We start from the raw sequence: 26,065 nt of genomic DNA, 5'->3' as shown, positions 1-26,065 counted from the left end.
ATCTGTGCTGGGTTGAGCGTCAAGCTAACAACTCGACCTCGTAAAAATAAGAAAGCCTGCTAAAAAACCACTAATTGTGGCGTCCCAATGATTCCACTTGGAATTAAGGGCTTTCTTCTTCTTCTTCTTACATAAAAATGTTAATAGTTATATTTTAGAAACAACTTGCAAGTGCCAGTACTGGGGCTGGATGTTACTTGCAGCAAATGCATGTCGCCATTGTATCTGTGCTGGCAGTAAATGCATGTGATGCTGTCAATCTTGCCAATGCAGAAAATGCCCTAAAATAAACAATGCAGTTAACACCCTAGCAGTGAGGCCTTAATTACTTGGCTGCATTGGATAGGCTACATTGTACTTTTCCACTATATCAGATTCCTGAGACAGATTATTTATTCTGTGTTCTTTCATGGGAAGAAACTTCCTTGAAGTGCAACATCCAAAGGTCCTCTGGAGATCTCTAACAGCTCAAAGTGAAAAAGGAGCAATTGTGAGGGTGTGGAGAACCTCAAGTCCTTGCTTCAGGAGCGCACAGTATCTCTACACAAGCAACAGAAGCGCATCATTTCACAACCATTTATGTAGAAATACGGCACGCTTCTGAAGCAAGACTCTGAGGTTCTCCACCCACCCTATTAGCCACCCACTGTCCTATCTGTAGAAGAGACTGTGGTTCGCATATTGGCCTCATCCACAAAGCTGGAGTGGAAGCAAGTCATCTTCAATCTCAAAGGACTGCCTAAGAAAAACAATTAACAAAAAGGTGTAACAAAACAACAGGCCCATAGATATGCATAAACAGTTGCATGAAAAAGTTTGTGAACCCTTCGTAATTACCTGGTTTTCTGCATTAATTACTCATAAAATGTGCTCTAAGATTCATCTAAGTCACAACAATAGACAATAACAATCTGTCTATTGTCACATAACAACACATAAACAATTGTACTTCTTCTTGTCATTACTGAGTACACCATTTAAACAATCAGTCTAGGTTCAAAAAAAGTATGTGAACCTCTGGGATAATTGGTGCTATTTGTATTCAGGTGTTCCAATCAGAGTCACATGAAATTGGAGGTGTGGGTTGTAGTGGTGCCTTGCCCTTATAAAAAAGTCCAGTTATTGACAGAACCTGCTCTTCTCAAGAAAGATCTCTTTATGTGCACCATGTCTTGATCAAAACAACTTTCAGAGGACCTTAGAAGAACTCTAGAGATGCATGGAGCTGGAAAAGACTAAAAAAGCATTTCTAAAGACCTGAGTGTTCATCAGCCCACAGTAAATTATCTACAAACAGGAAATTCAGTACTGTTGCTACTCTCCATAGGAGTGGGTTTCCTGCAAAGATCACACTGAGCACAACGTGCAATGCTGAAGGAGGTGGAAAAGAACCCAAGGGTAACAGCAAAAGACCTGCAGAAATCTCTAACACTTGCTAAAGTCTCTGTTCATGTCTCCACTGTAAGAAAAATACTAAATAAGGATGGTGTTCATGGAAGAACACCTCAGAGGGAACCACTACTCTCCGAAAAAACATTGCTGCACACCTCAAATTTGCAAAAGACTACATGGACGTTCTGAAACACATACCTGGGACAATATTCTGTGGACAGATGAGACAAAAGTTGAACTTCTTGGCAGAAATGCATACTGCTATATTTGGAAGAAAAAGGGCACTGCACACCAACATCAAAACGTCATCCCAACTGTGAAGCATGGTGGAAGGAGCATGACGGTTTGGGAGCTACTTTGCTGCCTCAGGACCTGGACAGCTTGAATTCATAGTCATAGTCATGGTCATACTTTCCTGATCCCGAGGGAGCTTGGGTTTTGTTACAGTTGCACCAACCAAGAATAGAGTATAAATATAGCAATAAAATTTTAAAATTTTAGAATTAGAATTCAAAATTTTATCAAGACATTTTATAGGAGAATGTTGGATAGCCATTACCTGAAGTTTAATAGAAGATGGATGATGCAACAAGACAATGATCCGAAACACAGGAGTAAATCAACAACAGAATGGTATAAAAAGAAGAAAATTTGTGATTTGGAAGGCCAAGTCAAGAGCCCAGACCTTAACCAAATTGAGATGCTGCGGCGAGGTATCCAGAAATATTGATGAACTGAAAAGTTAATATGGAGGAATGGTCTAAAATTCCTCCAGGCTGATGTGCAGGACTGATCAACAGTTACTGGAAACATTTGATTGAAATTATTGTTATACAAAGGAGGGTCACAGCAGTTACCAAAAGCAAAGGCTCACATACCTTTTCCAACAAATATATGTAATGTTGGATCATTTTTCTCAATAAATAAATGAACAAGTATAATGTTTTGTGTTATTTATTTGATTGGGTTCTCTTTCTCTACTTTTAGGACCTATGTGGAGACCTGATCACATTTAAGGCGGTATTTCTGCATAAATAGAGAAAATTCTACAGGGCTTTCAAACACCACTATAACACTGCTTGTAAAGGAAGGTCAATAAATGTTATGCCTGTTCTGTTGGGGTGCAGGATATGTAACTCAACTTAATACTTTTACATAACAAAAATCTATTAGGATTTGTCTTGAAATTATTTATTGATCACAGATTATGAATGATCTATATTGGCCTCAGCGCCACTCCCATAACTCAGTTCCTCTAACATTCAAATCTTTAATCTTCAACTTAAAGCTATTTCAATATATGACCTCCACCATCTTTTGGGGGCAGACAATTCTAGATATTCTATACACCTCAGTTTTACAGAAACTGATCCCGATATTCACCTCCCCCAGCCCCCACCTTCCACCGACTCCACAGTCATCATAGATTCACCTTCAGGTGAGAACATCTAGGCAACTCAGACACGCAAAGCACTAGGACCGGATGGTGTGAACCCCAAGGTCGTGAAGGAGTGTGCTGAGCAGCTGTGTGGAGTTCTCCTCAGCCTGGAAAGGGTCCGGACTGTGTGGAAAACATCATGTGTGGTTCCAGTACCCAAGAAGGGCCAACCAAAAGTCTTGAATGACTGCCATCCAGTGGCCCTGACCTCACACAACATGAAGACTCCAGACAGGCCGGTCCTGGCTCACCTCTGACCCCTGGTCAGATCAGCTCACCAGTTTGCCTATCAGCAGCACACTGGAGTCGGCGATACTGTCATCTACCTGCTGAACAGAACCTACTCCCATTTGAATAAACAAGGCAACACTGTGAGGATCATGTTTTGTTTTGATTTCCCAAGTGCTTTCAATACCATGCAGCCCTAACTGCTGGGGGGGGGGAGTTCTGTTCAATACATTGTATCCTGGATAATGGACTACCTGACTGGCAGAAAACCACAGTTTATAAACAGCACTGGGGCCCCACAGGGGACTGTATTGGCTTCCTTCCTGCTTACCCTGTGTACCTCGAACTTTAGATACAACACTGAGTCGTGTCATCTACAGAAATTCTCTGATGACTCAGCAATAGTTGGGTGTTTAAAGGGCAGATGAAAGGATGAATACAGGACCCTGGTGGAGGACTGTCAAGTGGTGCAAGCTGAATCAGCTGCAGCTTAACATCAGTAAGACAAAGGAGATGGTGATGAACTTCAGGAAGACCAAGCCTGCACTGCTCCTTGTTACTATTGATGGTGAGGATGTGAATGTAGTGAAGACCTACAAGTACCTGGGGGTGCACCTGGATGACAGACTTGAGTGGAGCACCAACACAGAGGCAGTGTACAAGAAGAGCCAGAGTCACCTCTACTTCTTGAGGAGGCTGAGATCCTTTAAAGTATGCAGGCCTACTTTAAAGGATTATATGTTCCACCAGTCTGTTGTCACCAGTATAATCTTCTATGCAGTGGCGTGCTGCGGCACTGGCAGTAACATGGGTGATGCCAACAGGCTCAATAAACTGATTAGAAAGGCTAGCTCTGTTATAGGAGTCAAACTGGGCACACTGGAGGCTGGTGTAGAACAAAGGACCCTACAGAAAATCCTGGCAATTCCGGACAATGTTTTTTATCCTCTGCATGCCACCTTGGCTGAACCGAGGAGCACTTTAAGTAATAGACTAAGACAACCACGCTGCTCCAAAGAGCACTATGCCATTAAGCTCCATAATGAGTCAACTTGCTCAGGAAGGTTGATGACCCCCTCCTGTTAAGGCTATTTGAGGTAACTTATTTGTTATTCTTTCTTACTTCTCTTCTAGTATTTGTATACCTGTGCACTTGTAATGGTACCTTGACACTGTAATTTCCTTTGGGATCAATGAAGTATCTATCTATCTAAATGACTGGCTCCTTATTTTAAAGCTATGCCTCCTTGTTGATGAACTTTTCTCTAGTGAAAACATCTCAATATCTACTTTGTGAAGCTCCCTTAGGATCTTAATATTTGAACAAAGTCACCCTCCTTCTTCTACACTTCAAAGAATATAGACTAAAACTGACTCCAGGGTTCGAATCTGTCTTCATTGATGTAAATTATCATTCAAGCATTGTGCATTCAGTACTTTTTGCAAATTAAGTTTTATTCTATAAACAAGGAACTGTAACATCATATGAGTGTAGATGACAGTTGACTCTTGGGGGTCAGTCATGCTTCCAGATTCTAATGTTGGTTCAATTTGAGAAGGGCCTATGTGGTGTGGAGAATTGAGGAGGATGGGTGGTGGTGTGGGAGAAGAAAATTAAACATCAATGCAAAGCCTCTAGTTCAGCAGGTTGTGCATTCATATCCCAATCAAGAGATGCTGGCACAAAACTGATAATCCAACATAGTATTAAAGGATATTGGAATCCTGTAACATTAAACCAAGGGCTTATTTGCTCTTTCAAGAAAATGTGAAAGATTTCATCGTTTAATTTCAAACAGGAATAGGGTTCTGGGCAACAGAGCACAAGGAACCTTATGGCACAGCACAGCACAAACTCTTTGGCCCTTGATGTGCTCACCTTCTAACCTACTCTACGATTAATCTAACCCTTCACTCCTATATAGCCTTCCATTTTTTCTCTAAATGTTTATTAAATGTCTCTAATGTATCTGCCTTTACCAGCACTGCAGCAGCAGCGTGTACCATACACCTACCATTCCCTCTGACATCTCCCCCATCCTTCCCTCAAATCACCTTAAAATTTTGCCATATATAAGCCATTTCCACTCTGGGAAAAAGCCTCTGGCTGTCCACTCGATCTCTGCCTCTTACCATCTTGTACACCTCTATCAAATCACTTCTAATCTTCCTCTGCTTCAAAGAGAAAAGCCCCAGCTCATTCAACCTATTCTTCTAAGACATGCTCACTAATCCAGGCAGAATCCAGAACCCTCTCTAAGGCTTCCTATAATGAGGCAACCAGAACTGAACTCAATATTCCAAACGTGGTCTAACCAGGGCTTTATAGAGCTGCAATAGTACCTCACAGCTCTTGAACTAAACCTCCCAACTAATGAAGGCCAACACGCTACATATATTCTTAACAACCCTATCAACTTGTGTGACAACTTTGAGGAGATAATGGACATGGATCCTAAGAAATCTCTATTCCTCCATGCTGCTAAGAATCTTGTCATTAACCCTGTATTCTGCCTTCCAAAGTAAATCACTTCACACTTTTCTGGGCTGAATTCCATCTGTCACCTCTTAGCCCAGTTCTATATCCTGCCAATGTCCTGTTGTAACTTATGACAACTTTCTACAATATGCACATCACAAAACTTTTGTGTCATCTCCAAACTTTCTAACACTCCCTTCCACTTCCTCATCCAAGGGATTTATAAAAATCACAAAGAGCAAGGGACCCAGAACAGATCCCTGCAGAACACCACACAGTTCACTGGCCTCCAAGCAGAATATACTCCATCTACAACTGCCCCTCTGCCTTTTATAGGCAAGCCAATTCAGAATCCATGCGGCCAATTTTCCCTGGATCCCGTGCCAGCTGACCATGGGGAGCCTCATCAAACACCTTACTAAAATCCATATACACCACATCTATTGCTCTAGCTTCATCAATGTGCTCTGTTACATCCTTGAAGAATTCAATCAGACTCATTAATGACTCCTCACAAAGCCATGCTCACAGGATCAGACTAATCTTTTACAAATGATCATTGATCCTGTCTTTAAGAAAATTCTCTCATAATTTGCCCATCACTGAATTAAGACTCATTGATCTATAATTACCAGGGTTATCACTACAGCCTTTCATTAACAAAGGAATAACATTTGCCACCCTCTGATCATCTGTGGCTAGTAAGGATGCAAAGGTTAATGCCAAAGGCGCAGTAATCTCTTCCCTCGCTTCCCGTGGTAACCTGGGGTATATCTCCCCTGGCCCCATGGGCTTATCTATCCTAATGTTTTTCAAAGGTTCTTGTACATTCTCTTTTTCATTTCAGTCTGCTTTAAGTTGTCCTCACCAACATCAAGGTTCCTTTTAATGGTGAATCCTGAAGCCAACTATTCATTAAGGACTTCCTCTATCTCCCCCGACTCCAGGTACATTTTCCTTTTCTATCCCTGGTCGGTTCTATCCTCACTCTTGTTTTCCTTCTGTTCTTTATATATGTGTAGAATGCCTTAGTATTTTCCTTAATCCCACTCACCAAGGCCTTCTCATACCCCCATCTGGCTCTCCTGAGTCCTGGCTACATTGTAAACCTCAGGAGCCCTCTCTGATCTTTACTTCCTAAAATCCTTCACCCAACATCATTGTAACAGTTTATCTAAGTGTGCTGTTTTTAGAAGACTGTGCAAACTAGCCCCACATTTTCTATAACAGTGATGACATGTGCAAGAAATAATGGTTGACCTCTTGGTCCCTCAAGTGTGTTCTGCTATTCTTCATTCATTTTCTTCCACCTGAACTCTAATTTACCACCGATTGATCTCAGCTTTAAATATTAACTAAATTGGAATTCCTAAGATTCCCAAACCTCTAAGTGAAGAAATTTCTAGCGCTCAACTTGCCAGCACAATTTTTAGAACTGCCTGTCAAGGCTCTTCAGCATCTTACAGGTTTCAATTAATTTAATTCTATTCTTCTGATCTCCAGTGATTATCGGTTCATTCTTCCCACTTTCATCACAAATCAATCCTGTCAAAGGAATCAATTTAGTAAATATTTGTGGAGCACTATAAAGAGCTTTTGTCATTTTTAAGATATAGATGCTGCACAAGGGCAAAAATTGTATGTTCATCTCTACTTGCCTCACGAACTGATCAACAATTTTAAGTTAAGACTTGTCCACATTAGTGCACTTGTCACACTCAGGTTAGATCAGTAAAGGCAGAGAAATCTTTCAAAAGTGATCAGTGAATCACAGTGAGTTTACAATTTCCCATTGCCAAATCTACATTTTCACAATAAGTTATTTACAGTACTATGCAAATGTCTTAGGCATCCTAGATTCTTAAATGGTTTCAGATGATAGAGTCCTGATCTCAACATCATTGAAACTGTGTGGGATTACTTGGAGAGACAAGACACTAGCAAAAGAGCCAAAGTCTGCAGAAGAACTGCAGCAAGTTCTCCAAGATGCGTGGAACAACCTACTAGTCGACTTTCTTATAAAAACTGCACAACAGTGTACATAAGAGAATTGATGCAGTTTTAAAGGCAAAGGGCGGTCACACCAAATATTGATTTGATTTAGTTTTTTTACTGTTTACTGCTCTTTACAGTAATTCTTTGATATTTAGAAACTTACCATTTGATTATTTTGAAAGCATCTTTGCTTTACAGATTTTGTTTTGCATGTATCTAAGGCTTTTACACAGTATTATACTTTAATTCAAATTCTTATCCACAACTGTGGTAGTGTGATTTGAATTCATAACTCTAGGTTTCCAATCACAAATCTAGTAATTTAAGCACAACACTATATACCACCAAATATATCTTTCCTGATATAATAAACTCTGAACTATTGTAACAAGTCTCCATTATTATTTTATTGATGTAATTTGTACTCCTACTGGCTTGCATACTAACTTTCTGTATGTCAGGAAACTGCTGAAGGAGCTCAGTAGATCAGGAGGCATATTTGGAGGCAAAGGGATGGTCAACATTTGGATCAAGACCTTGCTTCAATCCAAATTTGTTTCTCTTCCACTTGTCCACACAGTATTCCACATACCACCTTCTTTCTTATCCATATCTCTTTGCACACCAGATGGTTTACTTTCCCTTCCACACTGTCATTCACAAATTTGGTTGCAATACACTCAAGGCTTGATAACTCCAAGGTCATTAATATAAATTATGTGGCAGACCACAGTACGTGTGCTTGCAACACTGTGTGTCCGACAGAGTGATCAGCAGCACTGGGGCTCCACAGGGGGCTCTCTTGTCTCCCTTTCTCTTCACCATTTACACCTCGGACTTCAAATACTGCACAGAGTCTTGTCATCTTCAGAAGTTTTCGGATGACTCTGCTGTAGTTGGATGCATCAGCAAGGGAGGTGAGGCTGAGTACAGGGCTACGGTAGGAAACGTTGTCACATGGCATTAGCAGAATTATCTGCAGCTTAATGTGAAAAAGACTAAGGAGCTGGTGGTAGACCTGAGGAGAGCTAAGGTACCGGTGACCCCTGTTTCCATCCAGGGGGTCAGTGTGGACATGGTGGAGGACTACAAATACCTGAGGATACGAATTGACAATAAACTGGACTGGTCAAAGAACACTGAGGCTGTCTATAAGAAGGGTCAGAGCCGTCTCTATTTCCTGAGGAGACTGAGGTCCTTTAACATCTGCCGGACGATGCTGAGGATGTTCTACGAGTCTGTGGTGGCCAGTGCTATTATGTTTGCTGTTGTGTGCTGGGGCAGCAGGTTGAGGGTAGCAGACAGCAACAGAATCAACAAACTCATTCGTAAGGCCAGTGATGTTGTGGGAATGGAACTGGACTCTCTCACGGTGGTGTCTGAAAAGAGGATGCTAAGTTGCATGCCATCTTGGTCAATGTCTCCCGTCCACTACATAATGTACTGGGTGGGCACAGGAGTACATTCAGCCAGAGACTCATTCCACCGAGATGCAGCACAGAGCATCATAGGAAGTCATTCCTGCCTGTGGCCATCAAACTTTACAACTCCTCCCTTGGAGGGTCAGACACCCTGAGCCAATAGGCTGGTCCTGGACTTATTTCATAATTTACTGGCATAATTTACATATTACTATTTAACTATTTATGGTTCTATTACTATTTATTATTTATGGTGCAACTGTAATGAAAACCAGTTTCCCCCGGGATCAATAAAATATGACTATGACTATGACTATAAACTAAAAACAACTGATGCCAAAGCAATGATCACTAAGGCATTCCACTAGTTAACTACCTCTCAACTGGAACATGACTACTTCTACTCTGCTGGCTGGCCAAACCTATGTCAGTGCTAATGTAACACCCCAAATCCCAGGAGATCTTAGCTTGTGTCACCTCAAGAAGCAGACCCTGAAAATCAAAATACTATATCCTCTGGTTCCCCTTTAACAATGCTCCTAGTTACAACCTGAAAAGATTCCAAATGGCCAAACATAATTTGTCTAGTAAAAAAACCACAATGTACAAGGCAAATAATGCCCAATCATGTTATTCCATTCTAAATGCCCTGCTAAGGCTTTCTTAATAATAGACTTCACACTTTCAAACAACTATCAGACTAAGCAGTCCCCTTTATTCTTAAGCAGTCCTTCATCTTTTGCTGTTTTGCAACTGTGGAGAGTTTAAGTAACTTTAGATCCGAGATTGTTGTAGCCATCCCTTCAAGAAATTAGAATACAAACCAGTACGAACAGAGGTTATTTAGAAGTGTTATAGAGAGAAACATCAGCCCTTTCTTTGGTTCTTCACTATATCTGGGATAATCCTTTGTGAAGCCAGGCACAAAGTATTTGATTAATGTATCAGGCATTTCTTTATTCCCAGTCACAACTTCTGTCTCAGCGTTTAAAGCAACCTTCATTATCATGTCCCTAACATTAACACCAGAGCTCTTATAATATGCTTATATTTTTAGCTGCTTTACACATTTTACATTTTAATTTTTTGGTCATTCTTTTAAGATACCTTAATCTTTAGCCTTACACTCTCACTTTGCAATGACAGAATGAAACAACTTCCAATGGAACTTTTATTCCCCCCCCCCATGGAATGTCACTTTATTCAGGGTTTTAATTTTTCTTAAATTTGTGTCACTGCTTACCTTTATTATACTCTTCAATCTAATTATCCAATCTATTCTAACCATTTCATCTTTTAAAGCTATGTAATTACAGTAGTACATTCTTTATCACAAGGCCTATGCAAGTTTCTAAATGGTGCATTACACCATAATTACAATTACCAAATTCCTTGTCCATTAGAAAGGTAAACATTTTATTAATATTTTATGCTTTATTGGATTAAAAAATCAAATTTACCATATTTCAAGTTATATCTTGAATCTGGGCATATTTACCAATCTTTATCTCATGATTTTAACCATATGAATGCAGCTAATTACCTTTATTGTTGAAAAGTTAATCATGTACTTTGCCACTTGATTTACTGCAAGATAATTTTTTTTAATGTGATTGGTTACTTTGTCAACTTGATGAGAGCTTGAAACAGTTATGGTATGTTCACAAACTGAACTGCCTACATCAGTAAAAATGCCTAGTTTGGAAAGTAAAACAAAGTGGCCTCGACATAGTGCATTTAGAGCAACAGACAAAGGTAATGAGATTTGTCAGTAGTGGTAATAATCATAAAGACAGATTTAAGAGCCTCATACATGACTTATGCTACCACATTATTAATGTGCACTGGTTCAGTTTTTCCAAAAGTAAAATTTAACTCAGCTATTCAGGCTGGACATTCCCAGACCTAGTTTTTGATCTGTACTGATCTAATGGACCTTGAGGCAGAAAGGTATGGGAGTCAGTTTGAATGTTGTCTTGAATATTATCCAGTGATTCCCTGCAGCAAAGTGAACACCAAGTCACTGAGTGCAGCATTAGATTTTACTATAATCAGCTTCTACCATGTCATAATCCAAGCTTGTACCTGAAAAATAGATATTTCAGCAATCACAGCACTAGAAACAGAAGTGAAGAAAATGAAATTCAAGGGCAAGGGGGAAGAATCTGAGTTGAAGTTCAATTTCCTGATAATATATCAGTAGCAATATCATAAAAACTGCACTTGGAGAACAGCAGCATCATGTTTTTTGCATTTTGTTACAAAAATTGTAGTATTCTACTTCTTTTTCCAAGTTAACTGAATGTTCTCATACATTACTGAAATATATCAGATATGAACATGCACACACCTCAATCAGTACTTAATGAACAAAGTATTTGTTATTCTGAGTCTGTATGGGACTACATTTCTACTGATGGATGGAAAACACATTACTTAGCTTTGTTTTGTGCCACTGTTACCATGGACTTCTTTGTTCATTCATCCTACACAAAAATATTATCAATTGCCATCAGAGCTAAGGTTAAAAGTAAAACCTACTGCAACCTACTTGAACTTGGAAGCACCCAGTGAAATCTTACCTCTAAATTGCCATCATTTGTACCCACAGAAATCAAAATTCTGTGATGTTCTAAACTTGGATCACGCATGATTAATTTGAACTTTACCCACTCGTGGTACTTTTCAATATTATATTGATGATATGTTGAGAAAATCAATTACTTCTTATGCAACATTCTTTACTAAGTATTCACCAAGTGCTGACTGAAAACTGTTTTGACTAATTTGATGGTTTCAGTGGACACCATGACAGAATTAAAACATATTTATTTCAGTAAATGCTTTCAGGAAGTATTTAAGAGTGGTGTCTGATTATCATGAACACTATCCACAACCACTCTACCAGCCCTTCATAAGTACATTTGTGTGTACAGTTTGGATGGCATTACTCAAATTTACAATCAGCATGAGATTAAACTTTTCTTCTTTTATCAAACTGGAAGGCAAGCTCTCCAACTTAAAAAGTAAAAGAGTACACAAGATTGTTATCAAGGTTACCTTTGTCAAAGCTATGATTCAAGTCCTATTCTTTATTTGCATAAGAGTCTGGAACATGGTAATTTCTTTTGTTCTCTCAGAAAAATAGTTCCAAAATATTAATTAATCCAAGAGTATTAGCTGTTAAGTTGGCTATTCCTTCAACAAAACGTTCAAAATTAACAGAAAAATATGGAAGAAATAGAATCCATCAGTAAATATCTTCACCCTCTGGTTTTCTGATATACCTTGCCAGCAACAAACTTTAGAGATGATCCTGAAAGTAAAGAATTCCAATATTTGTCAAAGTACTAAAAGAAAATATTCATAAGATCCAGATAAATGAAACCTAACAAGTGCATATGTAGGAGTTCCAATATCTCACCGACCTATAGAATCATCACAGATTTCCCACGAAAAGCTAAAAGTAAATCGTTAACATCTCAATATAGTAAGAAGGTTACTTGATTGATTTTGGGATTCGTGCATCACAGTAATATTTATGACTGTGTGCGAAATGACTAAGTTGTCCTTTAAGCACCAACACTCTCTATTGATCATATACATTAAAAAATGAAAGCCTCACGTTCACATTGACATTTGATGCATATTATAGATACTCCACACATGGAGATTACTGTAATGACAGAACAGCCTGAAGAAAACTGGAAATCACTGTAGCTACTTCCTAATCTTGCCAATACAGTGAACATAACACTTTTCCAATAATCTGCAGTTAGTAACAATTACATTTTGAGTTCCATGTAGAATCCACAAATTTTTATTTAGTGTATTGCCTAGCTTAGACTTTTGAATTTTACTTTATATCTATGGATCAAAGCTGGAGGAAATCAAATATACTGAGAACTTGAAAAAACAAAACCATTAAAACAGTTTTAAACATTATTTTAAGTACAGCAACACATCACCTAATCAGACTCTAATCTATCTATTTGTCCATCTGTTCTGTGTAAAACAAAATTGTTAAAGTCAAAGTGGTTGTAAATTAGAACCACTTCTAATTTATGCTGGTAAATTAATATCACCAGCATATGTCATGAAATTTGTTAACTTTGCAGCAGCAGTACAATGCAATACATGATAATATAGAGGAAAAAACATATCTTAGATAATTAAATAAGTGCAAAAAAAAGCAATGAGGTAGTGTTCATGGTTTCAACATCCTTTCAGAAATCAGATGGCAGAGGGGAAGAAGCTGTTCTTGAATTGTTGAGTGTGTGCCGTAAGGCTTCTGTACCTCCTTCCTGATGGTAATGATGCGAAGAGGGACTGGCCTGGGTGGTGCCGGGTCTTTAATGATGGACGCCGCCTCTTTGAAGCATTGCTTCTTGAAGATGCCTTGGATACTAAGCAGGCTAGTGCCCATGATGGAGTTGACTAACTTTACAACTCTCTGCAGCTTACTTCGATCCTGTACAGTAGCCCCCCCCACCCCCAATACCAGATGGTGATGCAGCCAGTCAGAATCTGTAGAAATTTGTGTTTTGGGTGACATACCAAATTTCCTCAAACACCTAAATCTAGCCACTGTCTTGCCTTTTTTATAGCTGCGCCAATATGTCGGGTCCAGGTTAGGTCCTCAGAGATATTGACACCCAGGAACTTGAAATTGCTCAGCCTTTCTACTTCTGATCCCTCTATGAGGACTGGTATGTATTCCCTCATCTTAACTTTTCAGAAGTCTACAATCAGTTCTTTGGTCTTACTGACATTGAGTGCAAGGTTGTTGCTACGACACCACACAAATGGCTGGTATATCTCACTCCTGTACGCCCTCCCATCACCAACTGGCTATCTGCCAACAATGGTTGTATCATCAACAAATTTATAGATGGCATTTCAGCTGTGCCTAGCCACACATGGCTGTATGGAGAGTAGAGCACTGATCTAAGAACACATCCCTGAAATGCGCCAGTGCTGACTGTCAGCAAGGTTATGGTTCTCAGCCGCAGCAGACTAAAATGAGAATATTTGATGATTTCCATCATTTTCCATGAAAGCTGCTGTTAGGGCTGTCCGTGGTGTTCCCGCCACAGAAGTAGAGATGTTATTTCCAATATGCACAGATTGTGGTCTTCCAGTTAGAAAGCTGAGAATCCAAGTGCAAAGGGAGGTACAGAGGCCCAGGTTCTGGAGCTTCTCAAGCAGAACTGTAGGAATGATGGTGTTAAACGCTGAGCTGCAGTCAATAAACAGCATCCTAACATAGGTATTTGTATTGTCCAGGTGATCCAAGGCGGCATGGAATGCCAATGAGATTGCATCTGCAATAGACCTATTGTGGCAATAGGGAAATTGCAGTAGGTACAGGGCCTTGCTAGGACAGGAGTTGATTCTAACCATGACCAACCTCTCAAAGCACTTAATCACCATGGATGTGAGTGCTACTGGATGACAGTAATTAATCAAAAGAAAATACAAGCCTTTGCAATGGAACAAAATAATTATTTTGTGGATCAATATGTGAAGAAACTCATTCACTTACAAAATACAGCATATTAAAAAGAGCTGAACCTTCCAATGACTGGCAAATCACACGCTCACCTGTCTACAATCTTTTCCCTTAGTGCAGATGGCCATAGGTCACAATTTCCTATAGGAAAGCTGGCTCTCAGTTGACTGGTGAGACCAGAAGCAGAGATACCTTGCGTTGCCTTGAGCTCACCTGTCAGTTGACAGCCAGCATTTCAGTGGGAGACATTGCTCCAAAATGGTCTTAACAGCACATTCCAGACTAATATTTAAAGCTGTTATTGACTTTAAATGTTTGTGATAAACTTTGAGATTAATAAGCATGCAACACCTCAAGAACTATAATTAATTCATTTCAATAATTTTGAAGAAATAAACAACATAATAGTAGAACAACTAAAACATTTAAGTCTATTTAAAATCAACTCAATAAAACCAAATAAGCAGGAAGTCAACTTGTACTTGCAGCCATTTCTTCCCATTGACAGCTATGGGCCTGTTGGACTTAGGAAAAGTGTCTAGAATTGTTGAACAGCAGAGCAGAAGGCAGGATTTCAGTCTAAATTCAGAGTTCTGTTTTTCTAACCAGCGTCAAGTAGAAATGCCAGATTTAAAATGAAATATTCACACCCACTATCTTCTTATTTTTTCATCATGCTACAGGCAGATCATCATGAAGACACTCTCACAGCCAAGGAGCAACAAAACATTTACTTTCAGTATGGTGAATTGTAATATTTTACCAGTCTTTCAAAATGGTTTTTGTCTGTTTTGCCTCAAACACCTCGAGAGAGAAATTTGTTCACAGCGGATTCCCACATCTCCCCCTTTCACTTAATTTCAACAATTCAAACAACACACAACTTCATTATAGTCCATGTAATCCACCAGATGTGATTGAAAAAAAACTTTGGAAAATTATAAATAACAAGAGTTGTGGAAAAGTACTAGAGGAAGGAAAATACTGCATCTGTCATCAAAATGACAAATTATAGATCAATTAATTCAACTTTTTTCATGTAGAGGTAAATCAACAATTCAAATTAATTTTGTAGACCACTCAAATGGTCTGATTACATTGAATTTCAGAAGACATGCATTATAAATGATACCAGAAGGATGAATGACAAATATAAAACCAGAACACAGTTTCAAATTAAAATACATCTGCAAGACAAAAGTACACATTAAAAACCCAAGTTTTTCATACAAAGCTTGTAAAATAAATTTACAAGACAAAAGCCTAAGAATCAATAAATAGTTGGGATGCTGGAGAGGTTTTTTTTGAAGTATGTACTGTGTGGGTCATAAATCACCATCTGCATTTGCAGTTCTTTTATAACATTTACACACAACTAGAACCATAAGTAATATTTCCAATTTTTCAAGTTTATTTTAATGCTGCTTTTCTTACAAGCTTTCTTCCTTATAACAGGATGAAACTTTCTTGAGGTGCAGCTCCACAACATCTCGGATGGCTTATCCTTATTTGTATTCTACTTGTGATCATAAGACTGTCTGTAGGCTACTTAAACACAACAGACACCTAGCCTATTCCTACCTCCACATCATGTGCATACACACGTATTTTAATCAAAAATTGTCTAAATAAATCATATAACCTAGCCAATTTCCCTTTTAATCCAGGATATTAAAAGCAATTGTTCCTTCATTAACACCAGACTAAATAAAATCAGGTAGAATATAACATATTCATTTTTTATGCAGACACGAGAAATTCTTTAATGATTCCCAAATGAGCAGTACCTCTTATGCACTGTTTGAAGGGAATAATAAAGCTACACCAATGCCAGTCCATGCAATATCTGTGACCGTTATATCTGCCTCAGAGGCCAACGTCAGAACATCCTTTAAGAGGGCACTGAAAACCTGTGCCTAGCAAAGGGCGAGAGTATTCAAGGACATCTTCAATCTCTCACTGCTGCAGTCAGGGGTCCCTCCTTTTTCAAAAAGGCTTCAATCATACCAGTGCCCAAGAAGAGCTGGGTGAGCTGCCTCAGTTGCACCTACATATAATGTGCTGAAGTGCTTTGAGATGTTGATCATGGCTAGAATTAACTCCTGCCAAAGCAAGGAGCCGGACCTGCTACAATCTGCGTACTACCACAATAGGTCTACAGTAGATGTAATCTCACTGGGTCTACACTCGGACTTGGATGACTTCAACAGCAGCGTCTATATCAGGCTGCAGTGATGGGGGTCCATCCTGAAGGACGCCCACCACACAGGCCATGCTCTCTACTCACTGTTGCCACCAGGAAGAAGGTACAGGAGCCTCAGGAGCCACACCACCAGGTTAAGGAATATTTATTACCCCTCAACCATCAGGCTCTTGAAACAGAGGGAATAATTTCACTTGTCCCATCACTGAACTGTTTCCACAGTTTCAAGGACCCTTCATCTCCTGAACTCTATTCGTTGTTTATTTATCATATTTTCCCTTTTTGTACTTGCACAGCTTGTTGTTGTTTGCACGTTGGTTGTTTTTCTGGGTGCAGTCTTTCATTGCGTTTCTTGAATTTTCTGTGTATGCGCACAAGAAAATGAATCTCAGGGTGACATATATGTTCTTTGATAATAAATTTATTTGTACTTTGCTTATTGATTACAACTCAGCATTCAACACAATCATCTCCTCAGTACTAATAAATAAGCCTCAACTCCTAGGCTAGGCCTCTGCGCCTCCCTCTGCAACTGGATCCTTGACTTCCTAACTGGTAGTCCACAGTCAATGCAACATCTCCTCCTCACCGGCACACCTCAAGGATGTGTGCTTAGCCCACTGCTCTAATCTCTCTATACCCATGACTGTGTGGCTAGGCACAGCGTAAACACCATCTATAAATCTGCTGACATCACAACTGTTGTTGGCAGAATCTCAGATGGTGATGAGGTGGTGTCCAGGATTGAGACAGATCAGCTGGTTGAGTTGTGATGCAACAACAACCCTGCACTCCACATCAGGAAGACCAAGAAATTGATTGCAAACTTCAGGAAGGGGGAGTTGAAGGCTCACACACCAGTCCTCATCAAGGGATCAGCAGTAGAAAGAGTGAGCGGTTTCAAGATCCTTGATGTCAACACCTCTGAAGATCTATCCTCAGCCCAACGTATTGATACAATCATGTAAACAGCATGTCAGTGGCTATATTTCATTAGGTGTTTGAGATTTTGATGTCACCAGCAAGTATATCATGGAGAGCAGTCTAACTGGTGGCATCACTGCCTGCAATGGCTGGGCCACTGCACTATAGCAGAAAAAGCTGCAAAAAGTTGCAAACTCAGCCAGTTTCATCATGGGCACCAGCCTCCCTACAATCGAGGACAGCTTCAAAAGGCAGCATCCATCAGTAAGAACACCCACCACCCAGGATGCCCTCTTCTCATCACCACCATCAGAGAGGAGATACAGATGCCTCCATGTTTCAGATTTCTGAATGGACAATGAACCCATGAACACTACCTCACTATTTTTGCTCTCTTTTTGCACTACATGTATTTTTATATATATTTTTATAGTATATAGTTAAAGTATATTTTGTGTTGTACTGTCCTTCTGTCACAAAACAACAAATTTCACAATATACGTACATCAGTGATAATAAACCTGATTCTGATTCTTGTCTAAATGAAGTGTCTCAACCCCATAATGTCAACTGTCCATTTCCCTCAACAGCTACAGCCTGTTTCTCCAGCAACCTATTTACTTTTCAATTCACTCTTATCATCAGCTGATCCACTGGGGAACATTCTTTATGGGCCTTCTTTTTGTAAAGAATTATGGAGCAAATCTGGAAAGACTCAATAAATGTTGAAGAGGTTGAAAGAAAGATAAATTCAAATAGCTATGTGGAATAAAATTCTTAAAAACAAGCACTATGGTAACATTTTTCTTTAACAAAGAGCTTGAATTACATTTGAAACAGTAAGAAAACCATAATAAATCTAACATTTTCACATCACAGGCACAATGGACCAAATGGTTGTTTTGCACTGTAGAGTATGTTTCTGAAAAGATCAATGGCAACTTTCTATTTAAAAATTCTGAAAGCTATATAAACCAAAAGAAGTGCTTAGATATAAGAAAATACTGTCTTTTTTCTTTTTCCATTTTAAGCAACATAGGTTTGCCTTTTGCCAATGATTTTCATGAAAAAAAATTATTGAACCAGTATTGCCCATCTTCAATTGAGCTGTGATGATGCTGCCTCTTTAAACTTGTAAAAGCTGTCTCCCAAAGGATCTCTTTTTGTGCTGTCAGTGACAGTACTCCCAATATTACGTTAGCTCTTAGTGGTAGTAGTTGTGGAACTGAATGGTGCTACCAAAGTAGTTCTACTGAGTAGTTGCAATGCATTTTGTAGAGGCTGCAATGTTTTCATGGAAGCAATTAATATTTAGGCTGGTACACAGAGCGTCAGTTAAACAGGCTGGTACTTCCTGAGTATTGTCACAATTGCACGAAGTGTAATATAGTCTATTACACTTCTGACAAGCTTTGTGAATGGTAAAGAGGGGGTGGGAGGGGAATTGGAACTGGGTGACTCCTCAGGATCTCCAAAATTTGCTATGCACTTACAACAACGGTACAGGTGTCCCCCGCTTTTCAAACGTTCGCTTTACAAAACCTCACTGTTACGAAAGATCTACATTAGTACCCTGTTTTTGCTTTCAGAAGGTGTTTTCACTGTTACGAAAAAAGCAGCACGCGATAAAAGGCCAATGCCTTTGAATGGAAAATCCCACAAAAGATAGTGGGTTCAGCCCTGTACATCAAGAGTAAAGCCCTCCCAATCACTGAGCACATCTACATGAAATGCTGCTGTAGGAAAGTAGCATCCCTCATCAGAGATCCCCACCACCCAGATCATGGTCTCTTCTTGCTACTGACATCAGGTAGAAGGTACAAGAGCCTCAGGACTCACACCACCAGGTTCAAGAACAGTTACTACCCCTCAACCGTCATGGTCTTAAATAAAAGGGGTTAACTACACTCACTTGCCCCATTATTGAAATGTTCCCACAACCAATGACCTCACTTGAAGGACTTGTTATCTCACATTCTCATTACTTATTGCTTTTTTAATTTATATTTACATTTGCAGTTTGTCTTCTGCACTCTGGTTGATCTTTCATTGATCTTGTTATAGTTACTATTCTATACATTTACTGAGTATGCCCACAGGAAAATGAATCTCAGGGTTGTACATGGTGACATATATGTACTTTGATAATAAAATTTACTTTGAACTTTGAAATATTTAATAGTAAGTAGTCTAGTCTCATTACCTTGGCTGAATATTGTGTTCTCAGCCATTTCTTGAGTGAAGCAAATTGGCTGAGGAATGGCCTCTATGACAAGTATCACAGAAGGAAGCCAACCTATAACACCCACCAAATGCCACTGGCTAATTAAGGATGTGTGCTTGCCTTTAGGAAATAAAATGTAACAGATCCAAGATCTGGGGAAATGATCCAAATTCATCCAGTTGGGTAATCATCATTGCATGATTTCAATAATGGAAAACCCAATTGAGTTCATTCAGCGCACTGATACTCAAGTGAGTATTCCACTCCAATTGCTACTGTGATTTTGAGACAAAGTATCACAGCATTCTGTACCAGTTCAAATATGTGCCTCTCAAATTTTTCAACTAATTCAAAACTCACAGAAACTCAATAAGCTGTTGATCTGCCTCCACAGACACAGTCTGTCCTGCTTGGTAATTCCAACATTTTATATTCTTATTTCAGGAATATAAGAGGTAGCTCTTCAGCTGCAGCATAAAAATGACAGTGATTACCCATGCAGCAGTAAGTGCGCAGGAAGCAGGTTCTGTGTTTTTAGAGACATATTTCGTGCGGATCTCATAGAACTGCCCAGCAATAAATATGGATAAATTATACGAATCTTGTTCTCTTGAGCATGAATGGAAGGAGGGTTTACTAGTTGGCATTAAAATGTACACACAAGCAGAGTCTGGATTCCCTTTAACACACACACACTCGGCCGATTCCCGTAAACATACACCGTAGGCTGGCCAAAGAGGATCTTAATAATCGAGGCGTGCCCTTTTGTCCTGAGGGGGCCATCCGAGCACGTCAGTCCGGAGAGAGACGCAGCTGGCGACCCGGAACCGAGGGCCGAGGTTCATCGGTCGGCCAGGCCTCGCAGATGCTGCAATGAAGCATCCCTCCTGTCCGTGCCACCATCGGCCTGGGCACACAGCTGCGAAACGGGTAACCGTAATACCTTGAGCGTTGAGGTCGCCTCTTGGCTGAGGGGAATCCGTCGCCGCCTCCCCGCCTCAGGCTCGCGCGGTCCAACGCGACGCCATCCAGCTCCTGCTGCGATCGCGACGTCATCTCCGCGCGACAGCTTTCCCACGGACGCGCATGCGCTGGCTGGTGAGTGGCGCTCCGTCCACGGCGAAAAAGCCAAGCTGCGCGCAGCGTCGATCAAAAACGAGGGGTTAGATATATTTTAACAGAAACATTTTTTTAAATGCCAGCTCAGGCTGAGAACCTGAGTCAAAAGTTTGGTTGACGAGTTTTCATTAGGACCTGTTGAAAAGGAACCTCGAAAAAACGGAAAGAAGTTAAATATTTCAGGTCGATATGATAAGTTTGAATATACAAATTGAGAGGGAGAAGGGAAGATCGGAAGTGTCAGTATTGCAGTTGAACAAAGGGGACTATGGACCCATGAGGGAGGAGCTGGCAAAGTTGACTGGAAAGATACCCTAGCAGGGTTGGCAATGGAACAACAATGGCAGGTATTTCTGGGAATAATACAGAAGGTGCAGGATCAGTTCATTCCAAAGAGGAAGAAAGATTCTAAGGGGAGTAAGGGGTGACCGTGGATGACGAGGAAGTCAAGGACAGTATAAAAATACAAGAGAGGAGGTATAACGTAACAAGGATGAGTGGGAAGCCAGAGGATTGGGATACTTTTAAGGAGCAACAGAGGATAACTAAAAAGGCAATACGGGGGGCGGGGAGGGGGAGATGAGGTACGAAGGTAAGCTAGCCAAGAACATAAAGGAGGATAGTAAAAACTTCTTTAGGTATGTGAAGAGGAAAAAAATAGTTAAGACCAAAGTTGGGCCCTTGAAGACAGAAACGGGTGAAATTATTATGGGGAACAAGGAAATGGCAGACGAGCTGAACAGGTACTTTGGATCTGTCTTCACTAGGGAAGACACAAACAATCTCCCAGATGTAATAGTGGCCAGAGGACCTAGGGTAACAGAGGAACTGAAGGAAATTCACATCAGGCAGAAAATGGTGCTGGGTAAACTGATGGGACTGAAGGCTGATAAATCCCCAGGGCCTGATGGTCTGCATCCCAGGGCACTTAAGGAGGTGGCTCTAGAAATTGTGGACGCATTGGTAATCATTTTCCAATGTTCTATAGATTCAGGATCAGTTCCTGCAATTAGAGGGTAGCTAATGTTATCCCACTTTTTAAGAAAGGAGGGAGAGAGAAAACAGGCAATTATAGACCAGTTAGTCTGACATCAGTGGTGGGGAAGATGCTGGAATCAATTATAAAAGATGAAATAGCAGCGTATTTGGATAGCAGTGGCAGGATAGGTCCGAGTCAGCATGGATTACGAAGGGGAAATCATGCTTGACTAATCTGGAATTTTCTGAGAATGTAACTATTGAAATGGACATGGGAAAGCCCGTGGATGTAGTGTACCTGGACTTTCAGAAAGCCTTTGATAAGGTCCCACATAGGGGTTTAGTGTGCAAAATCAGAGCAAATGGTATCGGGGGTAGGGTACTGACATGGATAGAAAATTGGTTGGCAGACAGGAAACAAAGAGTAGGGATTAATGGGTCCTTTTCAGAATGGCAGGCAGTGACTAGTGGGGTACCGCAAGGCTCGGTGCTGGTACCGCAGCTATTTACAATATACATTAATGATTTAGATGAAGGGATTAAAAATAACATTAGCAAATTTGCAGATGACACAAAGCTGGGTGGCAGTGTGAAATGTGAGGAGGATGTTATGAGAATCCAGGGTGACTTAGACAGGTTGGGTGAGTGGGTAGATGCAGTTTAATGTGGATAAATGTGAGGTTATCCACTTTGGTGGCAAGAACAGGAAGGCAGATTACTATCTGAATGGTGTCAAGTTAGGAAAAGGGGAAGTACAACGAGATCTAGGTGTCCTTGTTCATCAGTCACTAAAAGTAAACATGCAGGTACAGCAGGCAGTGAAGAAAGGTAATGGCATGTTGGCCTTGTTGAGTATAGGAGTAAAGAGGTCCTTCTGCAGTTGTACAGGGCCCTGGTGAGACCACACCTGGAGTATTGTGTACAGTTTTGGTCTCCAAATTTGAGGAAGGACATTCTAGAGAGGGAGTGCAGTGTAGGTTCACGAAGTTAATTCCCGGGATGGGAGGACTGTCATATATTGAAAGATTGGAGCTACTGGGGTTGTATACACTGGAATTTAGAAGGATGAGAGGGGATATGATTGAAACATATAAGATTATTAAGGGATTGGACAGATGTTACATACCTCAAGGAGATCTTGTGAGAATGATGTAATGGTCTTTTGGAGGTCACCTGATGTAATTTTCCCACCCATGTGAGGTCAGGTGATGACATGTTCACCACGGGTATAAAAGGGAAGATCTCTGGTGACGCAGTTAGTTTTCCAGCTAGAATGTTTGTCATTGTCTCCGTTCCCGTTGCGTATTTGTTTTATGACGCAGTTTTACGTTCTATTGTAAGGTACAATAGTGCTGGATTGGCAGTTTACCCATTTCTGCCAGATTTGATTTACCTTTTCAGTTGTATTGGAGAGTGAAGACTTTATTGAAGTACAGGACCTGAAGGATTAAGAGAAGTTGGTATCGTTCGGCAGTTTAATAAAGGATCGACCTTATTGAGTCTTCGTTGAAGAAGTAGCGACCTGCATCGAAGATAACTCCTGCTGAAAGAGCAAGGTAGTTCATGCAGGATTTGCTCTCTAGAAATTAAGGTCAGTTGTTTTAAGCCATGTATTTCCTTCATCGTGAATCCTTTGGACAGAACCAGCAGGAAAGTCGCGTCTATGAAGAAATCCTTCTCCAGGGAAGTCTCTCCCAAATGAATGTATAAATCTGTTGTACTTTGGAATTTACCATTTTAAGAACTGTATTTGACTTTACCGCTTTAAGAACTGTTTTCACATCTACTTCTTTAAGAACCAGTACCGAATGACAAATTTTGTTGATGGCTGCATAGCGGTTAACTTCCGGTTGAGGTTTTCATTTGTTTTTATTGTTTATCCGTGTTTAATAAATGCCTGGCCTGCTGCGTTCACCAGCAACTTTGATGTGTGTTGCTTTAATAAATGTTTGGTTGTTTTTATATAACCTGACTCGATTAATATTCATTGTTGCCGGTTACGTAGCACAGGCTAGAGGCAGGAAACATGTTCCCGATGTTGGGGGAGTCCAGAACAAGAGGCCACAGTTTAAGAATAAGGGGTAGACAATTTAGAACGGAGTTGAGGAAAAACTTTTTCACACAGAGGGTTGTGGTTCTGTGGAATGCTCTGCCTCAGAAGGCAGTGGAGGCCAATTCTCCGGATTCTTTCAAGAAAGAGTTAGATAGAGCTCAAAGATAGTGGAGTGAAGGGATGTGGAGAGAAGGAAGGAAAAAGATAATGATTGTGGATGATCAGCCATGATCACAGTGAATGGCGATGCTGGCTCGAAGGACTGAATGGCCTACTCCTGCACCTATTGTCTATTGTCGAAGGTTCAGAAATGGGAAGGAGAGGATATAATTTAGTATTAAGTTAGTGGTAGTTGGGGGATAAGGGGAATATCACTGTTTGGGTAAAACTATGGGAACCCAGGAGAAGAAATTGCAGAGGTCATTGGGTTGATGAGTTAACGGAGATTGGACTTACCTACCAGGTCATTTTCTGTTACTGAAGGGAAAAGAAAAATGAATCAATATTACAGATGGTTTGATCTTTATAGTGTTACGTACCCCGTAACTGGGTTGCCAAACCAGCAGAAATGGAACACGTGTTGGAGTCTGTGATTACTAGGAACTAATAAAGTTTTATTAAAGAAATAAGTAATACAGTACACTAATCGCAAGGATATAAATGTAACAGGTTTGCAATGATAATACACACATATACACAGAAATAAGGTAACAGGAATCAACCAAACTCTATCGCAGTCTAGGGGTAAAATGATCAGTCTTAAGTGAAGCAGAGTTCAGTTCAGTCTAGTGCAGTTTGAAGTAATCGCTGTTGTTGTACCATTGGGGAGAGAGAGAGAGAGATGCAGTTGGTTTCGGGCAGACCTTTTGATGTCTTCTGATCCCGCTGAGGTCACCGACTGTGACCCCTCTGTTCCAGATACGATCATTCTTCCGCGGTGAACCCGGCACCCAGGCAAGGGCGGACGCACACTGCAGGTTCCCACCGATCGTACCTTTACACCCTGTGAGCCTCTGACCGATTCCTGTGAACCGGTCCTCCAAACTCTCACCACCTCGTGGGGCACACTGCTCTTTCCAGGGTCTCGTGGCGTGTATGTCTCGTGCCTTAGCAAACCTGCTATTTTTATCCCCCTGCTGGGGTATCACCTGTCCATCAAACTTCAAACAGTTCAGGTTCAAAGCAAACGGCCTGTTGCAGATGCCAACATCAGAATTGCGTTTCTTTCTCATTAATCTCTCTCTTCTCTCTTATTAGCATTTTGAATGTTTCTCCATTGTCTTCCGTTATCTCTCTCATTAGCATCATCCGTCCTGCAGCTCTGCCTGGCGTCACACATGACAACTCATCTTCCACCCCATCAGCCTACACATTCAATGGATAATGTGTGCTATTTTTGGGATGTTCAATGAGATTCCATCTTCACTAACCACTCCGCTTTCTACACTTTCCCATGCAACCACAAGACATGTCACATCTACACTGTTACAATAAAGTGCAATGCAGCTCTCCAGACTCAGTATCGAATTTCACTATTGTCATGTGTGACGCCAGGCAGAGCTGCAGGACGGGTGAAATTCGATACTGAGTCTGGAGAGCTGCATTGCACTTTATTGTAACAGTGTAGATGTAGATCAGAAGTGCGGGGTTCACAAACAAGAGAAAATCTGTAGATGCTGGAAATTTGAGCAACACACACAAAATGCTGGAGCAACTCAGCCGGTCAGGCAGCATCTAGGAAAAAAATACAGTCGACGTTTTGGGCCGAGACCCTTCGGCAGGACAGTGAGTGTGAGGTTCACATCAATCAAATTGTCACAGACGTAATTTTGCATTTTAACAAGCGTATTTGAGGGGCAAACTTGCAAACACATTGTGGACAGGATTGATCACCTGTACATATGGGTCATACTCCTTTGAAGGTTATATTTAGATTCAACTAGAGTTTACATAACCCTGTTTAAAGATAAAAGTGGTAATGGTTTAAGGGGGGGCAGTAGTATGTCTTTTGTAGTTTTTGCTCTTTATTTTTATGATACAGTATACAGTATCTGTACTGTCTTCTTTACCCTTAGTATTTTTATTCAAACATTTAAAGT

The 26,065-nt window shown here is 40.4% G+C and overlaps 1 protein-coding gene across 1 annotated transcript in view; it reads right to left on the bottom strand.

Moving 5' to 3' along the window:
* The window catches only part of LOC140199174 (zinc finger CCCH domain-containing protein 13-like), a 122,024-nt gene extending 101,143 nt beyond the window's left edge, over positions 1–20,881 (bottom strand). Inside the window, exon 1 of the mRNA XM_072260803.1 lies at positions 20,760–20,881. The gene's annotated coding sequence lies outside the window, so the exon portion shown is untranslated. The remainder of the gene's footprint in view (positions 1–20,759) is intronic.
* Between the last annotated feature and the right edge of the window lie 5,184 nt (positions 20,882–26,065).

Source organism: Mobula birostris, chromosome 6 (assembly GCF_030028105.1).
Source record: "Mobula birostris isolate sMobBir1 chromosome 6, sMobBir1.hap1, whole genome shotgun sequence".
Classification (NCBI taxonomy): domain Eukaryota; kingdom Metazoa; phylum Chordata; class Chondrichthyes; order Myliobatiformes; family Myliobatidae; genus Mobula; species Mobula birostris.
The sequence above is the reverse complement of the archived record's forward strand: the minus strand, read 5'-3'. Positions and strand labels throughout refer to the sequence as shown.